The sequence below is a fragment of the Fringilla coelebs genome, assembly GCF_963513975.1.
Source record: "Fringilla coelebs genome assembly, chromosome: 10".
Lineage (NCBI taxonomy): Eukaryota > Metazoa > Chordata > Aves > Passeriformes > Fringillidae > Fringilla > Fringilla coelebs.
Genome location: NC_140036.1, coordinates 5083817 through 5103803, shown reverse-complemented (window position 1 = coordinate 5103803; position 19987 = coordinate 5083817).

Sequence of the window (19987 nt, the reverse complement as noted above, 5' to 3'; positions counted from 1 at the left end):
TGAATATCAGTTAAACTGTATTAATATAAGCTCAGTTCCAGCTTTTATATAGATACTTCATATATATGTATAGTTTCCACTAGGAATAAAGTAGATCTATCCCTCCTCCCCTACCTAAAGTAATTATGATTTTAAAAAAAACTATAATGAAACTCTTAAACTTTAATAGCCCATTTATAAATCCCCAGCTTAAAATTTAAATGCTTTAAAAAAAGTTTTAGAACTGTAGAAATTTGATTTCCCCCCCTCTTTTTTTTTTCCCCTCTCTTTTTTTTTTTTTACATAAGAGACACTTTCATACCATAAAACTTTTGAAGCCTCTGGCAGCCACTCTCAAGCAGTCAGCCCTGCCTTTGGTGGAAGTTGGGGTGCTGGGGGCTGAGAAAGGAGGATGGAGGGGCTGTGATGCTCAGGGGTGCTGCTCCACCCAGTGCCAGCATGGGAAGCCCACAGGGGGCTGGAGAACAGCAGGGAAACCTCTCCCCTCCATGATGTCCAAACTCTTCTCTGTGATCCTGGTGTGATCCAGCAGCACTGAGCTTTCCTTTCCTAGTGCAGGGGAAATGCAGGAGCGCTGATGGGTGTGGAGGGGTCCCTGGGTGTCCGTGTCATGGTCATCCTGCACCTCCTGACTCATCACCTGCCCAGCCAAGCTGCACTTTGGGGGGTTTTATTTATAAATCAGTGCTTTTATAAATCAGGTATCTCCATCCAGATTCATAAATCCTCTCAGCCAACCTGAGAACTGCAGCTTGATTTACACACCATGACTTTACACATCAGATTTAACTCCCTGACTGACTTCTGAAACAGTCGATTGGCTTAGAAGTCAGGCAACAGATTTACAAATCCTAAAACAGATTCACGAATCCTAAAACATAATCACAAGTCATGCCAGTAAGATCTCAGGGATAAAAGAAATAAAGAAAAGAAAAAAAGGGGGAAAAAAGAAAAAAAAAGGTGTTTGTTTAGAGATCTTTTCTTTGCATGAGGAATCCAAGGGGCTGATTTACAGCCCAGGACACTGCAGTCCTGTTGCTGCAAAGCTCCAGCTCTTCCTTTGGGATACAAACCTGATCTATCTGTGATTGTTGGTTTTTTCCTAGTTTTGACTGAGCCTAACTTCAAGCATGGCATGATTCCCACCAGGATCCACAACCCCTAAGCCCAAGAGAATATGGAACCAGGGAACTGCAGAATGGTTTGGGTTGGGAGGGACCTTAGAGATCATCCAGTTCCACCCCTGCCATGGGCAAGGACACCTCCCACTGTCCCAGGGTGCTCCAAGCCCTGTCCAACCTGGCCTTGGGCACTTCCAGGGATGGGGCAGCCACAGCTGCTCTGGACACCCTGTGCCAGGACCTCAGCACCCTCACAGGGAAGGATTCCTTCCCAATATCCCACCATAAATCTACTCTAGTTCACCTTAAAGCCATTCCCCCCCATCCTGTTACTCCAGACCCTTGTCCCAAATCCCTCTCCAGCTCTCCTGGAGCCCCTTTGGGCACTGGAAGGGGCTCTGAGGTCTCCCTGAAGCCTTCTCCTCTCCAGGTGAGCGTCCCCAGTCCTCTGGACTCTCTCCAGCAGCTCCATGTCCTTGTGCTGGTGGACCCCAGGGCTGGGGCAGCTCTGCAGGTGGGGTCTCACCTGAGCAGGGCAGAGGGGCACAATCCCAATTCCTTTCCTGCTGCCCACCCTGGGATCAGCCCAGGGCACAGCTCTGGGGTTCAGGATTGCATTGCCCAGCCCCACCATGAACTCTCCTCACCCACCAGCCCAGATGACCAAAATCTGGCACAAAAACACGGCCCCCACCACACCAGGAGGAGGCACAGGATTAATGTGACCACAGAGGAAATGTTTTTAAACCTGAGTTATTTTAACAAGAGGCAGGTGGTGACCCGAGGAGGGAACGCTTGTGTTCCCAAGGTGATGCTGGTGGAGCATCCCCAGAAGTGCTGTGAATCACCTCCTTCCTCTCCATGCCGCAGTGCTCCTCTATCCCATCTCCTGGGACAGGCTTAGCACCAAAATAATCACAGCTCGTGGCCTTGTGCTCTTGGAAATGCATTGGAAACCATCCAGCTGACAGATTTTGAGTCGTGCCTCCATTGTGGCTGGGAGGGGGAAGAAAAGGAATTTTCTACCTGCCAGTGGATAAATTGTTAGACAGCACTTTCAGAGCTCCGTGGGGCTCCTCTGAGGTGCTGGACCTCTGCACCCCATCCAACAAATAAACTCTTTGTCATTGAGGAGTATCTCTTGCAAATTGTTGTTAATGGTGTAAACTTCCATCTTTCTTAATGTTCTGGAGAGACTTAGTAAAAAAATAACTTGTCCACAACTTTCAGTGTTAAAATGTGCAAAAGCGCCTTCAGAATTCAACTATTTCCCTTTTTTTTCCCCCCCCCTGAGGTTTTCCAGATATACATCATAAAGCAACAACTGGCACTAATTCATTTTCCCCTTTGCAATCACCTTTAAAGGAAAAAGCAGCAAAGATTTCCTACCAGGTGTAAACACGAGGGATAAAAGGCCAGATAACAATGAAGATTTCATGGAAACTCACAGATACCAGCACCCAAGTGTAAGGACTGCAATTAAATGACGGGCAGCAATTTCCAGCTGACATTTTGTAAACAGGGAGCTGAGAAATGCAGCGGGAGAGTCAATTTTGGGGCAGGAACATGAGAATCTAGAGGTCAGTGGAGGAGGCACACATCACCAGGAAGATGGGTCTTGTTTATTAGAAGGAAACAATCAATTCAGGTAGTAACAGGCCACCCCCAGCCTCCAATCTCCTGAGGTAGGTCCTCACTTAAGAGAGATTTTCACATATTTTCCCATTTTTTGGCGCTGTCTCGGCTATGAGCTGGGTTTATCTACAAATGCTGGTGAGCCTTAGGCTGTAAAGCAGTGCCAAGATCCTCCTCACCCCCTTTTTGAACTGGGCTTTGCATCTTTTCCTTCTCTTCCCGGGATAAAATTTAAAGTGGCTTCTTTCCTAATTAAACCCAGCTTGGACTCACGGTTCCCTGGCCAAAACCCTGCCTAGATGTGAGCAGAAAGGGTCAGTCCCTCGGAGCCAGGCTCTTCCTCACACCGAGATGCCCAAGAAATGCCATTTCCATTTCATTTTTCTCCCTCCAGAGACAACTCCTGCCTGATGTTATTCTACTTTCCCCACCCACCTCTTCCACCGTGTGCCCCCAGGAGCTGCTAATAATAATATTGCAAACCCCGTGATAAATACTGTGATCGCTGCCTAAAAAGGCTGGGGATAAATAAATAATAATAATAATAATAAAAAAAAAAATTTCCCATTTATCTGCGAGCTCGGGAGAGGCGGAGAGAAAAGAGTTCCCTATTAAAGATCCCGCATAGCCACAGGCAAATTCGAGCATCATCTCCTTGCAGAGCCCGGTTTTTTTTTTTTTAAGGCAGAGATTACTCTGGCGGTTCAAGGTGCTATCGAGCTCGAACCAGGGACAATTACAAGGCTCCAGTTGGAGCGTCTGAGACGATGCTTACGTCTGATAAGGTTGAAGGGGAATAATGGAAGGAGGGAAGTGATAATGGACCGCTGAATGGGTGGGTTGAGGTATCATTGCCAGAGAGCCTGGAGACAGAAGCTGCTGCTGATGCAGAGGACGCGGTTTTTCCCTTTCTTCCCCCCCCCCATTTTGTTTCTATTTTCCCATCATAAGAAGAAAATATCTCTGAACACGCACTTCAGGAGGATTTTTTCCCTCCTAGCTCCGAGCAACACTGGTGACACCGCTCACCAACTCGTTCCGTGCCATGAGAGCCATGGGAGCCTGCGTGTCCTGCCTCCCTCAGCACTCCCTTCAAACAGCTCACAAATCATCTTTAATGTTTCCTGCCCATCACTGAGGGCCAGGCTGGGCTCTATTCTTTTAGTATAGTTTTAATACAATATGTATCATAAAATAATAAATCAGCCTTCTGAACATGGAGTCAACATTCTCATCTCTTCCCTCATCCTGGGACCCCTGTGAACACCGCCACAATTGGTGACCCCGAGTGACAAAAAATCCACCACACACACTGGGTGGCCCCACATCCCAAAGAATGGGTTGAGCCCTTCCTGAACCCTCCACTCCACTTTCTTCCTGCCCTGTTCTCACCAGCTTGTGGCCCATGATTTGGTCTCCATAAAGCTGGAACTGCTGGTGAGCGCAGAGGGCATTGATGAGGATTTAATGATATTTTTCTTTGCTGAGATTTCTTCTCCTGGGCCAGCTGATAATGAATTTGATATATTTAAATATCCAATAAACAAATAAAGTCTATTGTTTTTTCCCTTTGATTATGAGACTGTTCTCTTTGGCAGATCCTTTTATGTCTGGCTTTCCCTTTTGGAAGTATAAAATTAGATCAGGATTCCACTTTTCTTATTTTATCAAGGCAAGACAGAGCAGCCTCTGTGTTTTCCTATACTATTGAAGGCCAGGATGTACCATGAAATTCCTCTTTGGGAAAGAGGGGTTTTGGATAAGAAATCATATTAAATATTTCCTTAATAGGAGGTCAAAACCCCCTTCTGATGGTCACAAATATGGAGGAGCTTGTGTAAAGACCAAGCAGAAAATGATGCTGGCAGCTTCCTGGGAATCAGGCAAATCCTGGCCAGTGGGGTGGAAGATCTCCAGACAGCATCTGAGGGAGGCTCTGGGGGAGTGACTCACAAAACCAGATCCATTTGCAGGGACATCTCGACCAAAACTTGCAGAGAGGTGGTGCCAGACAAGTGTCAATCCCCCAGACTGAGTCCTTTGCTTTAGAGCAACCCCAGCAGCACTTTTGGGTGGAATTTCTCTCCTCTGCCTTTGGACAGTGACAATGCCAACAGCTGAGCTGGGGGCTCCAAACTGATGTTCCAGCCTAGGGAGATGAATGTTCCCTCATGGAGTTCAATTCTTTCTCCAGGCAGCAGCTGACAGAACGAGAGGACACAGTCTCCAGCTCCACCAAGGGAAATTCAGGTTGGATATTAGGATATCACACAGAAAGAGTGATAAAGTGCTGGAATTGTCTGCCTGGGGAGGTGGTGGAGTCACCATCCCTGGATGGGTTAAAGAAAAGCCTGGATGTGGCACTCAGTGCCATGGTTTAGTTGAGATGCTGGGACACAAGTTGGACTCAATGATCTTGAAGGTCTTTCCCAAGCCAGTCATTCTGTGAATTCTGGGAATTGCAGAGCAGGAGATGCCAGGGACAGCTCAAACCAAGAGGGACAGTGCAGGTTCCTGCATGCAGAGCCACCCCCCACCTCCCCCCCATTCCTGCTTGGCTCCATGTTCCAGTGGGATATGGAGCACACCAGGAGCTGTGCCTTGGAGGTGGGTTTGGAAGCAGCACTGGGAGAGGGCATGGGAAGGAGACAGGGAATGCACCCAGGGAAGGCCAGGCACTCCTGGAATGTCTTTCCAGAGGCCACAGTGCTGTGTTATGTACAATTCCACTTATAACAAAAGGAAAGGAAAGCAGGAAGAATGGGTGCCATGCTTGAGGATATTTGGTGCTTCCTTCCTTGCTGCTTCAATTTATTCTTCCTCCACCCCACCTTGAGCCTCTGAGGGAGCTGAGGAACTCGAGGACTGAGAGAATCCTCCTGCTCTTCTCCAGCATGTGGCTTTCCAGGGATATGGCAGGAGAAAGGAACAGGTAACACCTGGGGAATGCCTTTCTGCTCCCTGCCATTGGAATGAGCTAAAATAAAGGGGCTGCTGTGTGATGCCAGGAGAAAGAAGATGATATCTGCCCAGGTTATACCCTGGATACTAAATCCAAATGCATTTCAACTAAGATCAGTTGCTTGGTTTTTTTTTTTTTTAAAAAAAAGAGAGAGGGGAAAAAAAGTTGATTTTCTTTGCAGCTCTTGGAAGTGAATCTATTTGGTGTCAGGCTGAAAGAAGACAGCGTGTAAGTAACTGAGAAAGTGTTTACTCAGTGAATTAGTTCAGCTTTCATTGTGCACAGAGGATTATGGCCTCAGCAGTGGATGAGCTCCATTTCAGGCTGGAGTAGCTCACTTAGCTACCTCCAGGGCAGGACTAATTATCATAGGACTTAGGCCATTAAAGGGCTTTAACTACCAGTGCTCTCTCCCAGGTCTGGATTAACTCTTTGCCTGGAGCAAAGCGCCCTGATAACCATTCAGCCTAATGGTCTGCTTTGATTTCTCTGCCCCCTCTGCCCACCCCTTTCGCCTTTAAACTTTATATTATTGTCAGATCTGGAACAATAGCTGGGAATATTAAAACCATTGCTGCAAAATGGCAAAGGGGGCCTTGTTGCAGATTTTTTCCCCCCCCTCCATCTTTTGCTAAGGCAATTTTAGGAAATGCAATCTTGCAGAGAGCCCTCACCTGACTCAGGTGGATTAAGAGGGGCTGCTCAAAAGGCAGGACCCCCAAGGGAAAACCCTGAAATGCCCACAGAGCCCAGCTCTGTCTTACTGTGTTGTCTCCATGCCAATAATTGGGGTGGAAGGCACTCTGCATAGAAATAGCAAAAGACTATTGTTCCCCCAGGCATGAAATAGCCAGGATGAGAGCAGAGTTATTACCCTGCTTCACAGAAGAAGAGCTGGGGTGCGGGAGGTTTAAGTGTTTTGCCCAAGGTAACAGATGGAGAATGTGGCAGCAACTGCTCCTTATCATTAAAAATATATTTGAAGAATTATCTGGTGATGCCTCTTTAACATCAGCACTCCCAGCTCTTCTGGCAGAGCAGCAGCACCTCTGGGTGGTTCCCAGGCTGGAAGGTGGGGCTGGAGGAAGTTCAGCTCAAGCCTACAAAATCAGATGCACCTCTTCCAGTAAAAAACTCTCAGGAGGGCATCAAAGAAATTAAAAGGAAACCAAAATAGGTGGTTCTTCACCAAAAAAAAAAAAAAAAAAAAGGTGCTTCTTCCCACCACAGAGCTGGGCAGGACCCTGGATGTGCTGAAGGTTTGTGTGTTCAGAGCTGTGGAAGAAAAATCCCTTTTTAAAGCTTGTACAGAAGTGCAGAGTGGGTGGAACTCTGGCCTGCTGCTGTGTTCACACCCAGCCATGAGGAGGGAGATGTCCTCCACCTCAGTGTCCCCTGGCACAACCCTTGGGCCGTGGGAGATGGGAACTCTTGGCACCGTTTGATGGTGGAAATGCTGGCAGCTGAAACACCTCTTCAGCTGAAGAGGCAGTTGAAATGTTGAAATACCTCTTCATCCCAAGAGGAGCATCCTTAAGAGAGTTCTTCCTCTCCACCTTTCAGTTTTTTTATTCCATGAAATACCATTTAGTGCCAACCACTAAGCTCAGCATGGCCAACACAGCAACCATTTACAGACTCTGGTGGTCTTATGTGAATAACTCAGGTGCTCTGGAAAGACCATTTGTCCAGTCAAAACCCATAAAATCCATGAAAGCACAGATTAAAAGCCAAAAACATAAATTGGTGCTCCTCCATGTGCTTCTGTCCTTCACAAGTACATAAATAAAAGGGATACTTGAGCAAAACAATACATCAGAATCTCTCTGATTTTTGTGGCACTTCTCTTCCTGTTATTACCAAATGATCAGCTCAGAAACATCAAAATCATGAAATGGTTTGGGTTGGAAAAGACCTTCAAGATCATCCTGTTGCAATTCCCCTGCCATGGCAGGGACAACTCCCACTATCCCAGATTGCTCCAAGCCCTGTCCAGCCTGGGGATCACACAGCCTGATCCCACCAGAGCATGGCCTGAGATGGGTGGAAGATGCTCAGTTTCACATGTTCACAACTTTCTGCATCCCGTGGATCTTCCCTGGGTGTAAGGATGAACACAGGCTCAAAAAAGCCAGGATAGATGGGAAGCAAAGCCCCAGCCAGGATGGCTGGGTCAGGATTGGGGAGCTCAGCACAGTTTAAGGAACAAAGCCAGGCACCTGCATCCAGGTGTTCCTGAAGCCCTTGAACCCCATGAGAGCTCAGGGACCACCACGTGGAGCCTGCCCCTCCACAGGGCTCCCAAACACCTTCTCCCTGCTGGAATTCTGGGAGCACACAGCGTTTGAAAGCTGCCCAGCAAGGGGTGTTCCTCCCTCCTTTGATGCTGCTCCCCATGGCTTTGTTCACACCTTTTCTTGGCTGACTCAGTTCTGCATTCAACTGCCCAGCTGACGGCTTTCACAGCGCTCCTCAGAGCTCTGAAGCACCTTGCAGATGGTGAAAGCACGCCAAAATTGTGCTCTGCTGCTTCGTCTATATGGAAATTGTCTCATTTCTGCCTCCCTCTGATCTCTTACTCTGAGGATAATGGGGTTTAGTACTTTCCCTTCTTGCCCCTGCTGCAGGTGTGAACTGGAATAGAAGACAAACTGCTTACTGGAGTGCAAGTTATTTGTTGTTTGCAGATGAACAGAGCTGCCTTTCATTTCCTGTGATTCCGAGTATTAAATTCCTTCTCCTCGTCATTTACCCATTGCTTGACATCTTCTGCTTTCAACTCATTCATTCCCCATCACATCTGTGAGCCTGCACAGTGAGGCCCATCAAGAAAAACACAACTGAGGCCACTCACTGAGGAAAAAGAGAGGCGGGTAATTGTGGAACAGCAAGCAGAGACCTTTGAAGAAAAGGCAATTCCTCAGAGGAAAATTAGACCAGCTGAGTATTTCCTCTCTCATTACCAAGGGTGCTTCAAGCCTGGCTGAAACATCTGCTTATGGAATCTACCAAGAAAGCCCCCCCCAAAAAATAATAAAAAAAACACAACTGGAATCATGCAGGAGCAAGCAAATCTGCTCGAGAGAGCCGAGCACTGTTCCCTTGCTGCTGAGGCAGCAGCTCCTCTTGCTCTGTGTTCACTCAGCACCACGGGACCCTGACCTGCTGTGTAGCAGACAGGGATAACAGCAGTGAGACAAGAGCCCCAGAGCTGGGGCCAGGCAATGAAAGCACCTTCTGGTGCCTCCTCCTCACATTTATCAAGGGCAGGTTTCCCACTTTCCAGTGAAACCGCAATTAACTTGTAAATGTATGCCACACAATTAATTTCCCACCAGCTGCTGCTGTGCAGCTGAGAGGAAATCAGTCAGGGAGGCACCCACACAAACTCTGGTGTGGCCCTTGCCACAACTTCTGCCCCAACACACAAAAAAACCCTATAAACTGACAACCTTGCACAGAGAGAGCCCAAGGACTGGAGGGGTTCCAGTCCCACGTGGAGGTTCTCCATCTAAAACAGAGGAATTGAACTCCACAGCCAGGTCAGCTCTTGCACAGCTCTGGGCTGGAACTGAAACTGTGTGTGAAAACCCAGATGTGTGCCTGGGTATTGGGAGGAGGTGCTCCTCATTTTGGAGAGAGAACCAGCCTCCCACAGTCAGGTGCACTTGGCTCCCAGCCCAAGCTCCTTCTAGGTCTCCTGTCCCACGTTTGGAGAGCAGACACACAGGGAGCCCTGATGAGGGTCCCACTCACCCTGGAGACACAGGTAAGTTGTCTAGAACCCAGCAAAAAAAGGCCCACGAGGCAGCTGGAGCCTCATTCCACGCAGGCTGTGGATTGGGGCAGGTTTATCTTTCTTCTCCTGTGGTATTTGCCACCTTCCAGCAGGATGCCCTCCTGCCACGGGAGCCAGGATGGGGCTGCAGCTGCAGCCTGCAGTGCCCTGCCCTGAAACACCACATCACATGTCAGGCCCACCTGCTTGCCAGATTTGACACCCCTGGTATCTTCCCCTCCTGGTAACCACCAGGACATGAGTTGTTCCCATCTCTCCAGCAGGACTTTTTTATTACACTCCAAAATCTTGCTAATTTAAGAATTCTCGCGTGGCCGCTCTGGGATCTGCTGCAGTGGCACCCATTAAATCCCTGACACATCCCAGGGCTGCAGTCAAAAGCCTGTGTGAGGTGGATGACAGCTCTGAGTGAGTGGGACCACAAGGTTTTGGGGAGTTTATATATTCTTTCCTGTGGTAGGAGATAACAAGTTTGCCACCACAAAATTGTGAACAGGCGCAGCTCTTGACGACGAGGGAGAGAAGTTCAGGCTGCAGATGCAGAAGGCTTTAGTCATGGTGGGAAGGAGCTGAATACATCAACTGCTCGGGGATGGGCTTCTCTGAAGGCTCCACAGAAGACACAGAAAATTCCCTTGAAATGGAGCAACACCGTCTGGGGACAGAAAAAGCTGCTCTGGAAAAAGGAAATCACCCATTCCCCACAGGCACAATGGCACGCTGGGGGAGAGCGGCTAATCTTGGAGCAGAGCACAGAACTTGGGTGCTGGAAGGAGATAACAAAGACCAGGGGCTCTCGTGTTCTGGGTCAGCTGCTGGGCCCAGCTTTGCATCTTCTCAGCAGACACAACAGGCCCTGCCACACAGTGTCACTGTGCCTGCCAGAGATAAGCTCCAGCATGAAAAGCAGCTGGCTGAAGCTCAAGCCAGGCAAGATGGAAGTGATGCTTCTAGGAAAAAAAAAAAAAAAAATAAAAAAAAGGAGTGAATCAGGCATTTCCTAAGAAATGCTGAAGCTCTTGTCCCCCCTTTGCACAGGGAGGACACCACTGGACTGAGAGTGCTCTTGTTCCTTAAGGCTCAGCCTGTCGTAGTCACAAGCATCACCTGGGCACCTGGACCCTCTCCTGCTTTTCCCTTTCTTTCTGTGAAGCCTGGCAAGGCACAGGACTTCATCAGAGCAGGTCTGAATGCCTCTGCTCCAAGATGTGGCTGGCACCACCAGATGGAGGTGAGTTACAAAAAACAGAGGATGCCCATGAGTTGGAGCAGATTTTCTCTCCTCACCCAGCCAGGAACCAGCTTTGGGGCACAGAATTCTCTCTACATCTGGAAGGGCCAAGCCCACTGAGTGTGATGGGTGGAATAGCAGGAATATTAGAAATTCAGTGAAGGACATGTTCCCTTTGTTTTGATCCAAGAGCTGTTAAGTTCTCATGAGCACTATCAGCAGGGAAAGATGTTATATGAAGTTAAAGGATTCATGAATTGTGTTTTCCTCTAGGTTTAAACTCTTCCACCCCTTCCACAACGATCACAATACCAAAAATAACTTCATACTCTACTCCCCAGTTTTCTTCTCCCTGCTTTACAAACTCCCTTTGGAAGCCACGTAAAAGCAGAGAGGCACAAGCTGATTATCAAATAATATAATTGCCATGGTGAGAGATAGCTGGATAAACAGTGGAGAAATCACCTCTTGACTTTAAATGCAAGAGTTAATTCAGTTGACCTGCCCCCAGTGATTAAAGCAGTTTCCAGAGAGTAAAAGGCAAGAAGATGCCCAATCCCTGGAAGTGTCCAAGGCCAGGTTGGATGGGGTTTGGAGCAACCTGGGATAGTGGAAGGTGTCCCTGCCCGTGGCAGAGGATGGAACTGGGTGAGGTTTAAAGCTCCTTCCCACCCAAACTATCCTGGGATTCCATGATTCTATGACAGGAAGTCACCTTGGCAGCTGCAAAAAACCCCAAAACCCCCCAAGGACACTTTTCTTCCTAATGCCCAGTGACAGGAAGATTTTCGTGCCCTGGAGCAGGGAGATTTCTGTTTCTTCCACAGTGCTGCATGTTTTGTTTAAAATTCAGAGCATTGAAACTTCAAAAATAGCATCTGCATTCCCTTCCTGTGGATGCCTCAGCAGCTGGGATCTGCTGACTCGGGTGCTTTGGCAGCTGCACTTTACACAGGAATTACACCAGGGTGGAAGAGCTCCTGGAGAGGCAGCTGAGTGCTTGTGCCTCCTTCCAACGGGAGCAGGGAAGGAAGGACACTGAGTGACCAGGCTGTCCCTCCCCTGGGACACACCATGTTCCCACATGGACCTGGGTGTCCTCACAGGGTCCCCAACACCAGGCCAGGCTGTTAAGGAGCTGCTCCTGTGCCCCCTCACCCTGCACACTGAATAAGATTTAGTTTAGTACCTGCTCTTCTGAGACGTGTTGGGCTCTTTGGTGGTTGGACTTGCTGACCTTGGAGGTCTCTTCCTACCTTAATGATTCCATGGTTCTATAATTCTGTGTGGAGGCATCTGGCAGGCTTGGAGGTTGTCACAGCCAGTCGTGGCGGCACCAGAGGAAAGCAGTTTCAGCTCCTGCTCCGAAGCAGGACGGGCAGTTGGATGTCCCTCCCTCCCTGGCTGGATGTGTGCCGTGCTGGAAATGCCTGTGGGGGGACAACCTGTGTCCTAGAGGGACAATTTCTGCTCTGTGACTTGATCCAGGCCCATGGGAAGTCCTTCCAATCCTTGGGAATTCCTACATATTTCTTTCCAAGCCCTGGGCCCAGCACAGGAAGGACCTGGAGCTGCTGGAGAGAGTCCAGAGGGATGGAACACCAGGATGAGCAGAGGGATGGAGCAGCTCTGCTGGGAGGAAAGGCTGGCACAGCTGGGAGTGTTCACCTGGAGGAGAGAAGGCTTCTGACTGACCTAATTGTGGCCTTCCAGTATCTGAAGGAGCCAACACAAAAGATGGAGAGAGAGTATTTCCAAGGGCCTGGAGTGCCAGGACAAGGGGGAATGGCTTCCCAGTGCCAGAGGGCAGGGTTAGATGGGAGATTGGGAAGGAATTCTTCCCTGTGTGGGTGGTGAGACCCTGGCACAGAGGAGCTGTGGCTGCCCCTGGATCCCAAGGAGTGTCCAAGGCCAGGTTGGACAGGGCTTGGAGCCACCTGGGACAGTGGAAGGAGTCCCTGCCCACAGCAGGAGTGGGACTGGATGATCTTTAATGTCCCTTCCAACCCAAACCATTCCATGAGTCCATGATTCTGCTGACCAAAAACGTTCCCAGAGCCTTCTCCTGCCTGTGCTCTGCTGCTGCTCCTGGCTGTGTCCCTTTACAGAGTCAGTGCCTGGTGAATCTGGGCCACATTTCCAAAAGTTGGGCTGCCAAGAACTCTGCCTGTAGAAGTTTGATCTCTAACTCACAGGAACCTCTCCCTCCTCTTCTGCTGCACACACTCCACTCCTTGGAAGTGCACAAAGAAAATTCAAGCGTTTTACAGAAAAATAAACGTGTCTCATGGATATGTATAAAATTGGCCAAGTCTTTGCAGGGAAACTGTGTGTTTCCTCCTCTTTGGACTTGCTCCTTCCTCCTCCTAACACGTGGAACAAATGTCTCCTTTGGAGCGTGATGGGGTAACTTGGAGAGGTCGGCAGAATTGCTGCACATGGACCCTGGGCTGGTTTTATTTTTCTATTGAACCTTGATGGAAACGCATGCACAGCAAGTCAGGGCCTGTCCCTTTTCCTTTCTCCTTTCTCTCTCTCTCCCTCTCTCTCTCTCTCTCTCTTTTTTTTTTTTTTTTATTTCTTCCAGGAGTGCTGATGATAAGAAAAGCAATGTCTAAATCTTCTTAATGGTGTTTATGCAAGCAGTTTTGCTTAGCTGCAGTCCCTGCCACCCCCTCCCCCGTCCACCCTCCCCTCCCATCTCCCTGCTAATATCGCTGCTTCATTCCTTTCCCTGTTGGCTATTACTATGGACTACAGCGAATCTAAAACTAAATAATCCCCTTAGTGTCAAGTTTTCTGGGCTGAGCAAATAAATCTAACCAAATGCATTATCTAGGTAGAGGAGGCTGTTGTAAGGGGGAAAAAAGATAAAGGCTATTTTACTTTAAGGCAAAGAGTAAAACCATCATTTTTCATTCACATTGTACTTTTAAAGTTTTTTTTTTTTTATTTTATTTTAACTTTCCTGTTCAATCCTTTTATTTTTTCATTGTAATTAAAAAAAAAAATAAAGAAATGCTGCAAAGCCTCTGATTTCAAGCATTAAATAGAGGGAGAAAGACCTCAGATAAGGTGCCATTCAAATCCCCCTCTCAGACGGGTAATTCTGATCAGGCAGTAAAGTGGTCTAAATAAATAAACCCTTCCCCACTTCTCCTTCCCTGGGGAGGGGAGATGAGGATATTAGAAAACTCATTTACAGGAGGAAGAGCTCATGGAAATCTGCATGTCCCAGGATGAGGTGCAGAGGTCTGGATTCAGCCCAGGACAGGACTGGAGGTGTCTCTGTGTGCTGGCTCAGAACCCCAATTTTGGGGATGCTTCAGCCTGTGTTTGTGAGCAGGGCTAACCCAAACCTGGGGAAAAAATGCCTCAGACCTGGAGAATGGTGCACTTTAACTCCCATTTTCATCTGACAGGTCTCTGGAAGCACAAGCAAAGCCATCCAGCTCCTCTCTTGTACAAATCCAGGCCAATGGAGCTCTGCTGGATTTGTGGCAGCCAAAAATCTGGCTGATGTTGTCCCCATCTCTGCTGGACTCCACCCTTGAACCGGGTTTGGCAGCTCTGCCTTGGTCACCAGCCTTCCCTCTCTCCTGATCCTACACCCCATGGGCTCTGGGGGAAATATGGACCCAGAAATCCCATTGGAGCAGCCTCAGGACTTGTGCACATGCATAAACACCATAAATGACCCAACACCAGCATCATCCACCTGAATTCATCCTCCTCCTCCTTCAAACACAGACCACATTAAGAAGATGCCTGGTGTGGCTCTTGGAAAAGCAGAACCTGACCCACACATTTCTTTAAAACAAAAAAGCATTTTGGCCAACATTAACCACTGACAAATCAGCTCTACCCCAGTCCAAACCAGCAAAATAAAATAAAAACCCAATGGATTGTTGGGTTTGGACCCACAGGATCAGGGAAGATCAGAAAGATCTCTAACTCTTGGAGCTGGGTGGACAAACACTGTGAAGTGCTGCTCCCTTCACACCCCTCACCCAGCAAATTCTGCTCTTGCCCCAGTTCAAAGGGTTTTTTTCCACTTGAACATCAGTTTGAGAATAATGAAGTCAACAGCATTTTCTCTGCATTTGCTTTAATCCCTTTGTGTATGTTTTGGGTTCCCCATCTCTGCAGCCAGCCTACCAGGGAGATCTGCTCCTAAGATCCATTAATCTTTAAATTTCTTCTGTTCTAGACAAGCAGATAGTCCTGTTTGAAACTGATTCATTGCTTCTTTCTTGCTCCTTTTTATTTTTATCAAGCAATTCTTACAATTTTTAGACCCCTCCATGTTAGAGGTAAAACCCCAGGAAGAAGAAGAAGAAGAATAGATTTGTTCTAGCAGTTGTTTTTATAAATTTTCTCAAATCTCAGGCACTGCTCACATTGTAAAAAAAATGGCAAAGACGACTCCATTGTATTTTGGGATCAGGATCTGCAAAAGACGTCACCAGTAATGATGGACCAGCTCTTGACCTGCTCCTGGACTGCACAGCAAGGACACCAGATGAGGACCAGGCTCAACCAATTTCCAGCACAATAGCACAAGCATCCTGCTCATTTTAATCTAATATTCTTTGAAACATCTGCACAAAAATACCTGCCCGGCTAAGGATGAGCTCCAAAAGCCGAGGAAAAACTGCAATCTTCGATAAACAAGCTGGAGGAAATTATGTGAGAAGGTCACACTGGATTGATGAAGAGCAGCCGCTGGAGAGGGACTTGGGGCTGCAGGTGGTGAGGGCTGGCCATGCCCCATCCCAGTCCAGCCCTGCCCTGGGCTGATCCCAGGGTGGGCAGCAGGAAAGGGATTGGGATTGTGCCCCTCTGCCCTGCTCAGGTGAGACCCCACCTGCAGAGCTGCCCCAGCCCTGGGGCCCAGCACAGGAAGGACCTGGAGCTGCTGGAGAGAGTCCAGAGGAGGCAGCAGGGTGAGCAGAGGGATGGAGCAGCTCTGCTGGGAGGAAAGGCTGGCACAGCTGGGAGTGTTCACCTGGAGGAGAGAAGGCTTCTGACTGACCTCGTGGCCTGAAGGAGTCAGCAGGAAACGTGGAGAGAGGAGCGCCAGGACAAGGGGGAATGGCTTCCCAGTGCCAGAGGGCAGGGTTAGATGGGAGATTGGGAAGGAATTCCTCCCTGTGAGGGTGCTGAGGCCCTGGCACTGGGTGCCCAGAGGAGCTGTGGCCACCCCTGGATCCCTGGAAGTGTCCCAGGCCAGGCTGGACAGGGCTTGGAGCACCCTGGGACAGTGGAAGGTGTCCCTGCCCATGGCATGTGGTGGGACTGGATGATTTTAATGTACCTTTTGACCCATGATTCTCTGATTTCCCACGTGCCCTAAGATATCCTGCAACTCCTTCCATGCTCTTAAGGCACCGCCCAGCACTTCTGTTTCCTGCAAAAACACCACATGCAGTTCAAGTCATGAACCTAATGTTCCTTAGGAGCCCCATTTGGGCCTTGGAGTCGATCCTGATCTTCCCTGTCTTTCCTGTTGCTCTGTCCCTCACTAGCTCTGCCTTTTTCTGGTTGATTCCAGGCTGAGTCACCGTTGTCTACCAGGATTCTCTGCCAGATGACTGGGCCTGGGATGGGGCCAGGGGCAGGCAGCCAGGATGGATTGAGCCTGTCATAGGATGGATGGGATTTCTGGGCTCAGGCCTGGAGGGTTTGGGAGGAGGAGTAGGACCAGGAGCCAAGCAAAGACAAGACAGCTCCTGGGACGTGAGGCAGCACGAGCAGGAAGGAGAACGTGCTGGGGTTATTTCTGAGCAGTGGGTTTGGTGGAACCAGACCTGGCTGCCTTCCAGCACAGCCTCTGCACCAAACAAAGCCTCGAGGCTACCACTGGGAAAAAGATCTGCCCTTCATCAGCTGAACACCCTGCTGTGCTTTCACTTTTGCTCAGTAACGTGGGGCTGGATCTGAGACAGCTTTGGAAGTGCCACCATCAGTCTGTGCTATTTGTTGTTATATTTGGGGCGGTTGGTCCCACACAAAGAGCAAAAGGGGTTTGTCCAGATCTCTCTGGTTATGAGTACCAGGAATTCTTCTTCTCCTGGAGATCAGATATGCACATTATGAGACAAATACAGGAGCACAAGGTGGAGGATCACAGGAGCACAGATATCCCAGCTGGATGGGACCCACAGGGATCATCCAGTCCAACCTGGCCCTGCACAGACACCCCAACAATCCCACCCTGTGCATCCCTGAGAGTGCTATCCAAAGGCTCCTGGAGCTCTGGCAGCCTTGAGGCTGTGCCCATTCCCTGGGGAGCCTGGGCAGTGCCCAGCACCCTCTGGGGGAAAACCTTTCCCTGATCTCCAACCTAAACCCCCCTGACACAGCTCCAGCTGTTCCCTGGGCTCCTCCTGTCCCTGGTCACAGAGAGAAGAGGTCACCAGGATGCTGGGATGTTCCTGACAGTCACTGGATCACGTGTCTAAGCACAGGGTCAGCCAGTGACCCCCAGACCAAACATTAGTGAGCTGTTAATGACACTGTCAATAAACTGCACTTTCACTGCTGCTGTCAGGTTTGCACTGTGACTTATCAGCTCTTGGTGACTTGAGGGTCAAGGAGGTGAAGCAGCTTGCCCTCTTCTTCATCAAGTGAATATTCCCTTACTTCCAAGCCTTTGCCACAGTGCCCTTACTCTTTTAGGAGCCTGGTGAATTTATTCCCACTGTGTCTGACCCTTTGCTTGATGCCATGTGTAGACAGTTGCCATCCTGTGTTGTTTTCTTTATTATCCCCCTGTTTATCTTTTGACATCAATTTATGTGCCAATGCCCCAGGCAACTTCACCTCCTTGGGTGTGTTGTGATGTTTTCTGCCTGCAAAGCTGTGTTGCTTTTAGGCAACCTGCCTCTCCTGGCATCCAGCCTTGCCCATCACTCCACAGGTTGGGAATGCTGAGACATGGCTCTGGGATTCAGCAAGGAGAGTTTACAGACTGCTCAACCCATGGAGGAGAGCAGGCAAACTGCTCCCAGCCTTTCCTTGCAGTGCCATGGCTTTTGTGAGCAAGCTGTGACTGGAAAATATTTCCATCACTGCACCAGATCCCTGGCTCTGCCAACACCAGCTGTATCTGCACCCATAATCATTCCCAACCACACCATTTACCCACAGGTCTGGTTTTGTCTATTGCCATGGGTTCCCAGCAGGTTTTGAACTGGTGACAGATGATAAATGTGAGAAAAGTCTGCTAAAAAAAAATAAAATGGGACCATCTTCAACCTCGCTGCCAGCTTTCTGTCACTGTAGCATTCCAGGCTTGGGAGTGTGTGATGGCTTTGACCTTGATTATATTGATGATAATCCATCTGCAAAAACACTCTAAGTGTACATTATATAAAAATAAAAATAAAAAGTAAAAAATAAAAATTATAAAAAAATAAAAGTAAAAGTAAATAATATAAATATAAATATAAATATAAATATAAATATAAATATAAATATAAATATAAATATAAATATAAATATAAATATAAATATAAATATAAATATAAATATAAATATAAATATAAATATAAATATAAATATAAACAAATATATTGTGTGTACACATTATAATATAATATAATATAATATAATATAATATAATATAATATAATGTAATAATATACATATGCAAAAAAAAAGAGTCTTGTTTTTTTTTACTTGGCCTCTGTGACACAGGAATGTGGGGTTGAAAGGGACCATTTCCGTCCACTAAGTTGGCATCTCTTCATTACATCCCTTTAATAATCTCTATTTCCATCGCTTTTTTTCCCTCCATAAGTTTCCAGCCTTTTTGGGAGGCTTTTCCAGAGTGGGGATTTTCGCATGGTCACTGATTTCCTCCCTTCATTTACTCATGGGTGTTTTATCTCGCTTGGTTTCCAACACTGGCCTTTGCTGGGAGCAAGCCCTTCCTCTCCCTCACTTCTAATGCCCCAATAAATTTCCTGAATATTCCCTCAGTCTCCCTTTTATGGGAGAAACCAGGCCAAGCTCTTTCTGCCCCAAGTGTGGGACATGTTTCCCTTGGCCAGCCACGGTTCCTGAGGAGCCCATCTTTCCCAAACAAGAGGTGACTGGGAGAGCTGGGAGTTTCCCCAGTTCTGGAATCAGCAGTGCAGAGCACAGACGTACCAACACTTCCCTCTCTCCCCTGGAAACAACTTTCCTTGCCATCCCACCATCCCACCATCCTTGGCTTTCCCCTCCCATGGCCACAAGCCAGGAGAGCACCTGTGCCCCAGGCCTGAGTGTCCTGCATTTCTTGTGTCCTTGGACATCTTCCATCTTCTTCCCTCAGGTCTGGAGCAGCACACCCTGACTCTGGCCCTTGCTCAGCTGCAGTCCTGGCTCCCAGTGCTCCATCTTTTTGACTGATCCTGCATCCTAGGAGTTCCCTGTGCCACCCACACTATTTCCTGCCTGTCCCAAGACAAGCTGTCACAAGCTTGTCCTGACTCAGCTGTGCTTGAACCTCTCTTGGTTCATGTGAATCTTAGAGAAGCTTTTCCCCACCTCACTACAGCTGGATGAAGAAATGAATGATTACAGGCTCCAGCATTCCTCAGACAGCCTCTGGCATATCTCCTGGGGCTCCTGGGTGACACCCCACAGGGACTGCACAGCTGTCTTTTGTCTCCAGACAAAGCTGTTGTGGTTTTTGTCCTCCTTATTTCCTAATTTCACAATTTCTCATCACAGATGCTTTGGGTTGCTGAGTGCTGCAGGGAGAGCTCCAGGAGATAACATCTGCAGAGATAGGAATCACTAAATGGCTTGGTCACAGCACTGGGATTTCCAGGTCCTCCTCTAAATGGAAAACCCTTAATAACATGTCTCTCCTCTTCCATGTTGTGTGCAGGAGATGTCCATGCCCAGCTTATTTGGCATCCCTGGGTAGGCAAGGACTGCACACCCAGCAGTGCCACTTCCACAATAATTCAGCTGGTTGGGATGGGCCACTGTCACATCCAGACATGTGACAGTGAATTTATTCTCACATGGGCCTTTTGCTGGAGGGACCCAAGAAGGTCTCAGGACATCCTGAAAAGGAAAGGGATGTACTCCCACCAGGACTGGTGATGCCTCTCCATGCTGAGCCAGGGAACTGCCACCAACTTCTGGGAAGCCCCCAGCCTTTATTCAGGAATTGCATCTGCCTGAAGTGGATGGTTTGTGTCCCAGTCCATCTGGGGAATCTGTTTTTGGGGACATGG